Below are 11,513 nucleotides of genomic sequence, written 5' to 3' on the forward strand. Positions count from 1 at the left end.
TTGCCCTATGTTAGTCTTCATTGGAGCAGTGCTGGAAGACTATAGTGGGAAGAAGTCCCTGAATAACTGAGGAGCAATAATGGGAAAGTAGTGTTAAAGTGTTGTGGCCTTGAAAGATGAAGGAGAAACTAGTGAGCGTGAAGACCCTATGTGTTGGTTGTAAATGGACTTATGATTAGCTAGAGGGTAGATTGGAAGACGAGATTTAGTGGCCTAAGGGAATCGGTGCATTGATAGAGGCAGGTGCTGCAGAATGAAAGCGAAGGACCCACAACGTACATGATACGACAAAACAGTTGTGATTATGCACTGCATCAACTAGACTTTCAAGTGTATCTTGTATCTTATATTCTTGTACTAGTGGATATATGATGACCATTAACCCTAGTATGCGAGCCCTAGACTATTTTATTATCAGTTTGATTAATATAACGAAGTTGGTTATTGTACAAATTTGTAAAAAGTTGTGTATGTTTTGTGCACTAGTAGATTTACTATTGTATATTATTTTGTTATGCAAGGTAGTGTTGTTCCGATACTTGGATTGGTGGCATTAGTGATTTAAGATTCTATCCTAGACTCTATTATCATGGAAAAATAACATGGGATCTTAGTTACTTTGAAGGGCCAATTAATCGGAGTGTGCACAAAAAAGTACAACTTAAGAGGGAGTTGGTCACATTGTTGGTGAAGGGCTCACAACAATGTTGAAGTTGCGGGTTGGTCTTCGGTATGAGGACAGGTTAGAAGGCTTGTCCAACTATAGTCCATGGAAAGAAAGGATCAAGTTGGTTTTGATGGTCAACAAGATCTGGGAATTTACTGAGAAAGAAATCAAGAATCCAACAAACCCTAAGGGGCTATAAGTGTACAAAGAACTAGATACGAAGGAAAAATTGATCATCATAGATGGTGTTAATGATTCGTTAATACTTCATATGTTTGGGAAGAGCACTGCCCATAAAATGTGGGAGGCTCTTCACAATTTGTTCCAGAATAAGAACAAGAACTAGGTATTGGTATTGGAGGATAAATTGAGTCCACCAAGGTGATACAGGGTGAAGGGGTGACTTCGTATCTGACGAGGTCGTCTCAAGTTCAAGATGATCCTGTCGTCATTGATGTGACTATTGCAAATTATGAGATGGTGGGGATTGCCTTGAAGGGGTTTACTCCAAAGTGGGAGTCGTTCATCAATGGGATCGTTGCTAGGGACAAGTTTCCATACTAGAATAGGTTGTGGGATGACTTCATTCAGGAAGAGTTGCAAGATGGGGATATTCATCTAAATAAGAAGGCTTCAGATGATGACATGGCATCTGTAGTGAGAATGAAGGGCAAGCAGAAGGACTTGAGAAATATCAAGTGTTTCAACTGTGGTGAGATGGGTCATTTTTTGACGAGATCTCTGATGAAGAAGAAGGGAGATGATGATAAGAATAAAGGAAAGCAGGTCATAGGTGTAACCACTTTTGCCAAGATAGATGATCTCTCCAAGAGGTTGGAGAAAGAGGACTTTGATTTGATCTCACATTTCTCACAAGGTACCATTGATAAGGCTACATGGTACATGGACAGTGGAGCATTGAAGCATATGACAGGGTCACAGGAGGTGTTTGAGACTCTAGTTGATTAGGAGTCGAAGTTGCACATGGTGTTGGGTGACAAGATTTAGAAGGAGATCAGAGGATTAAGGGTCGTTCCATTTAGGATGGAGTCATGTCAAGTGATGCGAGTTGAAGATGTATTATTTGTACCAAGACTCAAATACAACGTGATTTTTGTCTAAACAACGAGCAGAAGGGGTTTGAGGTCTTGTTCTAGAGTGGGAAGGCTAGATTCAAGCCTAGAGGCTCTAGCTCCATAGGTGCCATGATTAGAGTTAGAGAGCATGTTTTATACAAGTTGGCGGTAAAGCTTATAGATCATGAGAAGAAGAATCAAAACCAAGTATAAGTTCTAGAGAAGTAGGTGCAAGTTTCAGAGGAGTAGGTACACGTTCCAGAGAAGAAGGTCCATATTCCAGAGGCTCAAAGGTAGTCGAGTTCTAAAGGGATTTTGCAGGGTGAGAGGGAGATTTTGCAACCCAAGAAGAGTGTGTGGTTAGTGGGGAGCAAAGGTGCTTCTACAACTCCCAAGAAGGAACCATGGAGGGATTGGAAACCAATTCAAGAGAAGAAGAAGAAGCAGGAGGCTTTTAGTGACAGTAACACTTCCAAGAGAGGCGTAGTCCATGCTACGGGGTTTGCTGCAATTATAGGCGCCAAGAGTTGCGCTAGTGTTGCAAGCAATGATAGTGATGATTGTTGGGGCTATTAGTGTCGGTCATGATGCCCTCCATCAGTGATAAAAAAACTCTTTGCATATGCATAAGTAGGTGTCTCATCGATGTCAGTTTTGCATTCCATTAGGCATGCCATAAAACTGATGGAGGAGCTAGTCCTTGTTCCCTTCTTGGCTTTGCTGGATCAGGTCATATCAGTTAATGAACTTGTGTCACGCTTGTTTTGTTTTGTCTTGAAGTCCAAAGTCTTAGGTCTAGGGTTTCGGTCAAATGTCATTGCAAGATCATGAGTCAGAGGTCCATGGGTCCCCAGCAAGCCGGAAGGAGGTATGTAAATATGTTTCATGGATATTTTCATCAGGTACAACTCATTTATACCTTGGATTTAAAAACCATGTTTTTAAAGCCAAGGTCATGTCAATTTTGCAAAAAATAAGGAAATTTTCAAAATTCTTCAAAATGCCGGCAATAACCCTGGTCTCCTCACTAGAGTCCATCAGATGGTCAACCTGCAAAAAGAACGGAGTTAAAGCACCCAAAAAGTCAAATTCAGGACAAAGCAAACTCAAAACAGTGTTAAAGAGAATGTCAAAACAAAACATTAGAAAGTGGGTTTGGTAAGTAAATTTTTTTAAATTAGGCTTATAAAGAGTCAAATTCCCTCTAAAACACCCTCATTGTGCATCTAAGAGCTTGCAAAGAAGAGTGAGAGGGCGAAGAAGGCGAATTGCAGAGAATTTGGGTCATTTTCAGGTGCGCGACCACTCAGGAGCTGTGCGCGACCAGTTGGGCAGTGCGCGACTAGTCAGCAGCTCCTCCGCAGTGTTAATTCCTAACGGGCGCGACAAGTTAGGCTGTGCGCGACCAGTCAAAGCCCGTGCGCGACTAGTCAAACTGTCTTCCACAAAACCACTTCAAATTTGCTCAATCGCCCTCTTGCTTGCTAAATTGATCGAGGTAGGGTCTATTAACCTGTTGGATGCTTGAAATATGAATGATGGGCTTGTGTTCATATATATTTGCTACCAAGAATGTAAAGAGGAATGGATTTTAGTTATTTCTTGTTCATGTAGGCATTATGCTAGGGTTGGTGTTCTTTTTTAAGGTTTTAAACTCCCATTTATTCCCTCCATTGTTTCCCATTAAATTCACAATTGTTATGATATGTCTCTATCTTATGTCATTTGCAAAGAATGTTAAATTTCCCATCCCCAATACCTAAACCTTATCCCTCCCTCACATACATTCCCTAAACCCTAGTGCCCTCCATCTAATCTACCCAAAACCCTAACGTCCTTCACACAGCAAGGATAACAAATAAACACAGCAAGAATAAAATGATGTGCAAAAAGAAAAAGGCAATATGATGGCAAAATGACAAAAACTAAAAGAAAGGCAATATGACTGTGCATAGTCATTACAAAACAGAGAACATATTTGCTGTGTATATTCAAAGCAAAAACAAAGACAATGCAGCTGTGCATATTTATCAAAAAGACATATTGCTTTGAGTATTCATTACAAAAATAATGTTGTTGTGTCTCCCAAAACCAAACCCTGTTTTTCCTTTTCCCTTCTATCCCCTAATATCCTTGTTTCAATACAACTTTTTTTTTCCTGTTGAAGTTGTCAATGAAATCCCTTTTCCCCTATGACAAATGTAAAAGAATCCCTTGTTTCCCTTAGCATCAAATGTACATGAATCCCTTGAAAAACAGAGTATGCCTTATAATGTACAGTCAAAAGACAAAATCAAAGAGCAAGTTGTTGATGCTAGTGATCTATGCTGCCCCATACCCCTGTTATACATGTTGTCCCTTACCCCCTGTTGAGCATGTATATCCTTTCTCTTGGTTATTATCATCCATGTTTCCCTAATAAAAACATTTCTTTGCAAATGATTTCCCGGTGATTAAGATGAGATTGTATGTTTGACAGTTTGTGAATTGTCCCTTAGAAATTCCCTATTTTTATATGTTTCTCTTTCCTTATGAAAAATCCCCTCCCCTAACATTTCCTTCATGATTTTGTTCCCCTTGAAAACAGCATACAACTCAGTATTTTTGCAGGCAAGGGCAGCAGTTTACTTTATCTATTTTCTCCACTTTGCTCAAAAGCACCATGTCAACCACTGAAACCTATGAGCAAGGTGATGACCGGTCTTCTTCCACAGAGGTTGAGGTACAGCAGAGGCCTCGTAGGGGTGGCAAAGGTGGTCATCATAAGAGAGAAGAGCCCACATCTTTAGCAGAATTACAGGCCTGCCCTTTGGCAGTGAATTGTTTCCGTTATATGTCATGTTTTCAGTTCTGTGAGAGGCTTGCCCAGATTCAGCACCACAGGGAGTTGGCCCGCTTATTTGTTTTGCACCTTCATGATGGGCAGGTCACTCTTGCAGGGGTGAATTTTGTGCTATCTCCGGAGGTGATTTCAGAGGCTACCGGGATACCAAATGTGGGTGAGGTGTGGCCCAAGCGCAAAATGCTGGATTATGTTTATTTTGAGCCATATGTCAGGCCAGCATTCATGAGCCACTTGTCGGGGTTCTTTCCTTTCAGATTCCTCTGGGGGGAGTATGCTCCGATCATGCGGCTTATCATGCATTACTTCACATGTGAGGGGAGATTTTCACAGGTATTCTCTTATCACATTCGCCTGTTGATGCACTTTACCCGAGTGAGGATGATGAACATCCCGGTTTTCTTCTTCCAGGACATTCAGAGGATGGTGTCCGTGTTTCAGAGGCGGTCCCCAGCTCAGCAGTATAGGAGTTTGTGCCATCATGGTCTCATTCACCTCATTGTTTCCCATCAGTTGAGTCAGCAGGGCATTCCATGGGCAGACTTCATTTCTCATGAGTTCTTTACAGTGCCACCACAGCCACACCCAGAGCCAGAGGTCATTTATGAGGAGGGAGGTCCATCTCACCAGCCCGAGATCATTGTTCCGAGACAGGTTTCTTCCTCACCTCAGGTCACCTACCAGAGAGGTCACAGGACCTTGTTTGCAACAGCTCGACGAGTACTTTCTCCACAGCAGGTGGAAGGGGTCTCGCCATCATCATCTACAGGTCAACGAGTGTTATCTCCACACCAGGTGGAAGGGGCCTTGCGTTCTCCATCAGTAGTACGGGAGGGCAAACAGCCCATGACAGAGGAGGAGAGAGCCGGTGACACACAGGTTGACATCATTGATCTTGATGCTCGCTCCCCCACTTCAGATTTGCATGAGATCATCCGACAGAGAGAGGCGGAAAACCGCTTGTTGCAGCAAAAGCTCCAAATGGCTCAATGGACCATCACTTATCTGGAACAGCGCACCAAACAATTAGAAGAGGAAAAAGAACTTGATGAGCTATGGAGGATCCGCAGTGATCGAACTTTGAACCGTAGGAGGCCCGGTGACCCATTGCCTGCTGACCGGGAGTCTTTGCTCATTCAGGAGAATGCTCGCTTGGAGAGGCTGTTGGAGAAGGCCAACCAGGACAAGAGGCTGCTACGGAACATGAAGAATCATTATTGGGCGAGGATGCATGTTTGCAAGGCAAAAATGAAGATTTTCCAAAGGAGGTTATCCGAGGCCCGCAAGAGGAAGAAGAAGACCAACCCACTCCGTATCTTGGCTGAGGCCTCTCTCACTCACCATGATACTCATTAGCATCCTCCTAGCAGCAAACCCAAGAAATTTTGAGAGTTTTGAGGCAGTTTTGGCATTTTTGGGAATTTTACAGGTTTTGGCCATTTGACTGGTCTCACCCCGCGCGCGACCATACATGGGGGCAACTCAGAACGGGGAAAACTTTGCATTTTTGGAATTGTCATGCAAAAATACACTTGCCTATGGATGGGTTTCAGATTTTATGGAGATTTGGGTTTCCAAAAGCTCAAAACACATGCAAATTTTGACTTTCTGCCCCTATTTTGAGTTGCAGAAAGCTGTCTTGGGAGAAATGACTTTTGAGGGGTCAAATCAACTCCAAATTCCGAAATTCCAGTGGGGTTGGAAAGTAGACTCGCATACCTTTCCAACGAGCTATCTTGCACCTGATTTGGACACCATGAAGGCCCTAAAACAGAGCTGTGAATGTGCGCGACCAGTCAGAGTGATGTGCGCGACCAGTCAGGGAAATTTGCCTGTTTTGACCAGTTCGGCCAGCAAAACACTGTTTTCATCTTGGTTGACTTTTGAGGCATGTAAATGATGGATTTTTGTGTAATTTTCATGGTATTTAGATGCTTTTACTCTCCTTCATCACTTCTAGAAGATTCTTTGATGTAAATGGTAAATATTTCATGCATGGATAGGTTCCCTAAGTTTTAGAGGCAAGTTGTTTTGACTGCCTATTATCTAGTGCTCAGTTTAGAATTAGTTTAAACAGCTCCTAGGAAGCTGAGCTCGACCCCTAGAGGTGGGGAAAGGAGTTAGATCATCTATATTATGCCTTCTCTTGCTCATTTTCATGGTTGGACTCTTGAGGGAGAAGCTCCTATTGTATATTTTACTTGTATCTCTGCAATTTGAGGAAAAGGAAGACCAGGGTTTTGCAGACATCATTGGGATTCTTGTGGACTCTTGTGTTGATGGTGTGTTCTCTTATTGTAATTGTAAGTGTGTTTATGTGTTCCATCTCTTTCTTTACTGCAGCTTATTAAACAAATGAAGTGATAAAGTTTGAATTCATGCTTGCCATGCTCAGCTTTCAAATTTGTTTAATGTTTATGTTTTCCACTGTCTAGAGAGGATTCAAAGTCATTGTTTGCCCTCTTTAGCTTCTCATTTTTCTTCCTTGATCATCCATCTCAGCTAAAGGCATCAGCACAAACTCCTACCTTGCCCCAAAGACCCACCTGCAAAAACTGAGCTCAATCCCCGCACCCTGAATTGCACTCCCTCCAATTGCCACCAAAAACCCAAAAAAAACTTTAAATCAACCTTCCTAATCAGTTTACTAGCCTAATATCAGTGTTAACTTGTTGGTCATCTCACCCCATTGAAAATTTGCCGAGATAGACCGGAGAGAGCCTTCTCATACCCCGTAGGGCTAGCTACGAGGTGAAATGGTTTGATGTTGCCTTGAAGGTTTACCTTCCTCAGCCTAGGGTGAAATCTCAAGCGCTAACAGGGGCAAAGTGATTGCCTGTCATTTAATTTGTCAACCCAGGGGTTTCGTAAACTTGTGAAGCATGCATGCACTGTATGTGCTAGAAATTGTCTTTCAGTTTAGATCAATCTGACTACAAAATAATGAAAACCAATTCATCTAATCTAAGAAATCAAATAATGAAAATAAAATTCAACTAACATGTGAAATAAAAAACAATTAATGTATACTTAGTTACTCTAGCATTCAATTATGAAGTGTTACCTTCTTGAGATGATGTGTAAGCAACTATTTATACTTTAACTTCTAATGTCCTAGAAAATCAAGTAAAGTGTGCCGAAAATAACTCAGTAATTGCATGTATTAAATATTCAACCATCAATCTTGAAATATGATTAAATCAATTTCTTAGAATGATCTTTAGGGATATCAGTTAATGCAATTAAATGAGGATCTTAAAAGAAAATATAAAAGCACGAAAAAGTAAAGCTCAATGATTGCATAGGTTGAACATTCAATCACCCAATTTGCCGTCACCTTCTTGGCTTGATCCTTTATTCAATTATACAATGAATTGATGGTTTGATATAAGAAAGTAAATAACAGAACATAAAAGGAAACTAAATAACTATGAGCCCTTGCCTCAAACTTAATCCAATTAGAAAATACATAAATCTTCCCTATTGAAATGTTTTTAGAAAAGCAAAGATTACACAGTCATTCTAAAACTAATACTAAGAAAGCAAATGAACTTTAATCTATAAAAGCAATTAAATCTCACAATCATTAGATGGCCATTCCAATGGTGTATGAGGATGGCAAGTGAAGAAGCTCCATATGCAAGCAAAACTAAATCTTCAAATCTCCAAGTATAAGCTCCAAATTCTCTATTAAAAACATGAGCATTTCTCCAACTTTACACATGCCTTTCAAAGGAGAAGGCTCTCCTATTTATACAAAAACATAAGAAGCTACCCTATTTAATGAAGATCCACTAAAATCTCATATAGTTACAACCAAATAGCTCATAATGAGACACATATCCCTAAGTGTCTCATAGAGTTCTAATCCAAATAAGAAATGATGAGACACCTCACAGAGTTACAATCCAAATAGGACACATCCTTCTTTGACCTTTATCCAAATCTCCTTTGGAAGGAATTCGAATTTGAGCATTGGAGGCCACATAAGGGTGCCTTGGAAGCTTCCAAATGACCTACACATGTCATGAAACTCAAGCCACATATATAGATACATGAAACCATGTTAATTTCCTAGTTTTTAATCATAAATTCACTTTAAACACATAAAATAAATAACTTTGGTAAATAAGGATCCTAACGCATATATTTATGAAAATGGTGGCTAATGAAAGATTATATAGTTATGGAGTTGCGACATGTGAGTGAAATGATGGCGATAAAGGTGAAAGTGTATGTCATTTTAAAGACATTTTGTAGGCCCAACAATGATGGCGAGTTACTTCCTAGTCTTGGAAGTACCTCCCTTGCTAAGAGGGAGTGTTGAGATTTGGTAACTTGGGAGGTAATCCAAGCCCTAGCATTCGAGGTTTGGAGGTTGTAGGGCCACAAAAGTACTTTATGGGCTTAGAACCCAAAGTGTGGGCTTTGCACCCAAGATGGTGGGTGTGAAAACATTAGGAATTTGAGTGATTTGACACATGGAGGTGTTAGAGGACCCTCAGAGGAGAAAGGGGCAGTGAAAATCACTCAAATCAGAGGTGTCTATTATGAGATATTAATTTTTATGTGTGATTGTATGTCAACTTGCCACATTGAGCAGGTTGACTTAGTGTTGTAATGTGCCCAAGTTAGGGGTTGATGACACCACATGAGATTGTATAAATTATAGGTGGATGTGAGGCATTTAAGACACATCCAAGTGCATCTGTTCGTAGATAATACATATTTGAGGCAACCAAGCTCAAGAAGGAAGAGGACGAAGTTGTTTGAGATTGGTTCTTGGGTTATTTGGTGTCTCTAATAGGTCTGAGTTGAAGCAAAGAGGTTGTTGCATGCTTGAGGGAGGTTTTTGTATGTTGTTTGGGCATATTTGTGTGTGGTTTTATTTCCTAGAACAGGCCATAGATTTGGTTGTATGCTATAGGTAGGCCACATGCCTAGTATTCCTTATACAGGGGGCCGAAAGGGTGAAGTATAGTGCAAGTAGGTTGTAGGTCTTAATTCCTTGGATTAGGAAGGCCATGAGGCTTGTTTGAGGGCTGGTAATTAGCCCATATCGACAGTGAAGAAGAGCATAAGTAGTTGGAAGGAGGTCGCAGTCTTGGAAGAGGTTTAGAAGGTGAAGAAAGGTATTGTAGCAGTTTTCCAATATCCCTAACCAGTGTATCAGACTTGTAGTAGTGGACACCAACCCTTGAGGATGTAAGATATGTACGGTTTGATGTATTTATGTTGAGTAGATGCTAGTGGATGAGCAATACTAGGAGAGGACTTGGTATTGGACACTCGTGGACTGTTGGAGGGTATTGTGAGAGTGGACCAAATGTGGCCTAAAGTAGCACCTTAATGGACTAAGGTGGTTGCTAGAAGAGGCCGATAAGTGGAAATCAAGGTTTAGCCAGCTAGGAGGAGTTGTTGTTCTAGCCCATGTTCACTATTGGAGAAGAGACGTTTGACAGTGATAGGTGGCAACCCTCTTGCCCTATGTTAGTCTTCATTGGAGCAGTGCTGGAAGACTATACTGGGAAGAAGTCCTTGAGTAGATGAGGAGCAATAGTGGGCAAGAAGTCCCAAATTGTTGTGGCCTTGAAGGACAAAGGAGCAACTAGTGAGCATGGAAAACCTACGTGTTGGTTGTAGATGGACTTATGATAATCTAGAGGGTAGATTGGAAGCGGAGATTTAGTGGCGTAAAGGAGATGGTGCATTGAAAGAGGTAGGTGCTGCAGAATAGAAGTGATGGACCTGCAATGTACATGATACGACAAAGGTTGTGATTATGCACTACATCAACTAGATCATTGTTTTGAGGCTTCTGTGATCAGTGCTTTGTGTGTTGTTTTCTTCCAGATTTTTCGCATCCATGATTGTTTGTATCCTGATGATGAGCCACGATGGATGGATCAAAACGTTGATACAAACAATCAAGGATGCGAGAACTCCGGAAGAAAACAACATACAAATCAACTAGATCATCAAGTGTATCTTGTATTTTTGTACTAGTTGATGTATGAGGGTCATTATCCTTGGTACGAGAGCCTTAGACTATTGTATTATCAGTTTGATTAATATAACAAAGTTGAGTTGTTGTATAAATTTGTAAAAAGTTGTGTATATTTTGTGCACTAGTAGATTTACTATTGTATATTGTTTCATTGTGCACAATAATCATGTTGTGATACTTGGATTGGTACTGTTAGTGATTTAAGATTCTATCTTAGACTCTAGTATCATGGAAAAACAACATCCACCCTTCCACACCAGGGTCCCAAACTTGAGCACTCCTTTGCATGCCCATGTCCTGCCTGCCTTCCTTCCCCTTGGCATAAACAACTATGTGAATAATGCACCATAGAGTGAGCATGCACAAGTGAGTCTCTTGTGCATACTCGTTGACCACCTCACCACCTTCAACTCCAATTACCTACTAGAACAATTGCCAAAAGAATTACTCAACATTCGATTTATCCCTCTTTAGCTTATCGAAGGGCCTAGGCGCCCAACTGCATACTTACCACTTGTCCTCAAACCTAATCATTACGCGTCAAAGTATTCCTTAAATAGCGTGCCTCCCTGCCTCTGAAATTTACTACCCCCTATTCATACACCCCCATCGAGGTTAGATATATATATAACAAAAACAAGAATACAAATTCTATTACTTGAAATCTGCATGGCATATCCAAATATTACATTCACAAGATAAATCAAAACTTGAGACCTGGATGAGATAGTGCTTTTATGGCACTCGTTTCTCATAAGACCCTTTTCCCCAAAATTTAATAGTTTTTTTCGTAGATTTCCTATTATGCCTATACACATAAATCTACCAAAAAACTTGTATAATAAAACAACATTTACAGAGCACATATAATTTCTAATTAGAAGGGATACCTTCCATCTTGTTTTCATATTGGTTGGTTGA

Source organism: Pinus tabuliformis, chromosome Q, assembly GCF_031772625.1.
Source record: "Pinus tabuliformis cultivar Carrire ecotype Pingquan chromosome Q, CPIR1, whole genome shotgun sequence".
Taxonomy (NCBI): Eukaryota; Viridiplantae; Streptophyta; class Pinopsida; order Pinales; family Pinaceae; genus Pinus; species Pinus tabuliformis.